This window comes from Sinocyclocheilus grahami, unplaced genomic scaffold (assembly GCF_001515645.1).
Source record: "Sinocyclocheilus grahami isolate Dianchi unplaced genomic scaffold, SAMN03320097.WGS_v1.1 scaffold15805.1, whole genome shotgun sequence".
NCBI classification, from domain to species: domain Eukaryota; kingdom Metazoa; phylum Chordata; class Actinopteri; order Cypriniformes; family Cyprinidae; genus Sinocyclocheilus; species Sinocyclocheilus grahami.
Window position 1 is genome coordinate 1,159 of NW_015515891.1, and position 2,118 is coordinate 3,276.

Genomic DNA, 2,118 nt, shown 5'->3' on the forward strand with positions numbered 1-2,118 from the left:
AAATATTCATAATTGTCTATATAATTATAATTATGTTAGTTAAGAAGTTTGTCACAATCGCTGCTTCGTTCATCTGATGTCCGTTTGCAATCTTTTAGTTTCGCATTTTCATGGGGTCAAATTCTACACAAGCTTCCAGCGTCAGTGAGACATGGAGGCAGCGTTCACCCGTATGAAGCCCTGTGCTGTGAATGATCCTGCCAATGAGAAGGGTAAGTCCCTTGAGTCGAGGTTCTTCGTCTTGCCAGTAGCCTACTGCAGTGTGAAACTGAGCGGTCTGCTTTTTACTCCACGAAGCTATTTAGATGACAGCAATCCCAATGCCGCACGCCCTTGTGGAGCGTTGTTGTATAAAGGTGCAGGAAGAGTGGGGTTTTAGAAGAGGATGAAAATGCAATGGGAAGATGTCTTGACGAAGCAACACATCGCCAATATGGCTGGTTCTCATGAACGGTATGATATTTATTTAATTGATATTTGTATATACCTCAAGGACGAAGCAGGTTCATGATAAATTAATATTATTTTTGTTGTTGCTGTTGTTAAACAACTTCTACCAAATATACCAAGGATTTTATGCTAGACAGATGGACTTTGCTTTGCAACAAAGCTTTGGTTGTCTTAGGTTTGATCAAAAACAGCAAATCTCTGAATTAATAATCCTGTACCACCACTAAATATAACAAAATACTTTTGTTCAGTATTAACTAAACATGAAACAAGATAAGACATCAAATAACAAGCTAAATCAAATTGCTAGCATACATACATTTTAATAGATTTTTTTTAAACAAGATGTTACAGATGTAATCATTGGTATGTTAATGTTTAATTTTTCACAACTTTTTAAAAAGCATTCATAGTGTTTCAGTAGAGAAAATCACACTGGCTGATAGTTATCAATCCTTTCCAGCAAGGTCTCAGAATAACCCGGAGAATAATACCTGTGAAAGAAGGGTCGGTCAGTGGAACAACAAAAACCATACAGCTAAAGTTTATAGCATTATGAATGCACTTTGTTTAGTTTAAAAATATTTTGATATGGTACTGTTTATTATTCATATAAATGTGTATGAACCTGACAATCTCTTCGGGGTAGCAGCTGTTGATTGCATTGATATATTCCTGAATTGCAGAACCAGGTTCTGCTTTGATCTCCTGTACTTTCTTCAGACCACCACTGGTAACAAACAATCGCCGTGCCTTACTGTCATGAGGAAGAACCTGTAAGATTGGTAGGAAATAGAAAAGTTTCTTGAATAGTTCTCATTGTGATTAACAATTGCATTTGATGAAAACAATAAGTTCCCGCTACCTTACTGAACTGGCAGATGACATGTTTAAGAATGTTGCTGGGAGCTTCATAGAGAAGAGGCTCCAGTGCTGGCAGATAAGTGCACTTTTGAAGGATGCTCTTCAGTGCCTTCTTGGCCTTTTTTGAGTATATAAAAACAAAGCAAGGAAGAGAAAACAGTTACTACACATTTGGAACATTTGACGTTAGCAAAAATAATTTACACCAAAATGAAAAACAGTACCTCTATCAGTCATTTTACGTATGGGCTGTTGCTCACCTTGACCTGCAGGTCTTCAGAACTTTCAGTGTCCAAATAGAGATTTAGGAGTTTAGGGAGCACGTTGGCCACAGCAACAGCTTTTGCATGCTCAGGTGTGTGTCGGCCAATCTGGCCAAACGACCAAGCTGTGGCTGCTTTGATGTGATCTTCTTGCTCTTCCTCCAGACAGATAGCTAACTGCGGCACTCCCTACAGGAGTGGAATCAAATATGGAATATGGTAATAAAATACAGGAATCAAATATGATCATAATCAGTATTATGAGAGAAGTACACTACTGTTCAAAAGTCTGGGTTTGGTAAGGTTTTTTTTTTTAAATATATATTTTATTTTATTTTATTTTAATGAAGTTTCTTATGCTAACCAAGGCTGCATTTATTTGTTCAACAAAATAAAAAAAAACAGTACAAATAAAATATTACTACAATTTAAAATAACTGTTGTATATTTTAATATTTACAAAAATGCAATTTATTCCTGTGATGGCAAAGCTAAGTTTTCAGCAGCCATTACTCCAGTCTTCAGTGTGACATGATCCTTC

The 2,118-nt window shown here is 36.4% G+C and overlaps 1 pseudogene; it reads right to left on the minus strand.

Moving 5' to 3' along the window:
• Positions 1-737: 737 nt before the first annotated feature.
• LOC107579251 (sperm-associated antigen 6-like) overlaps positions 738-2,118 on the minus strand; it is a 2,854-nt pseudogene continuing 1,473 nt past the window's right edge.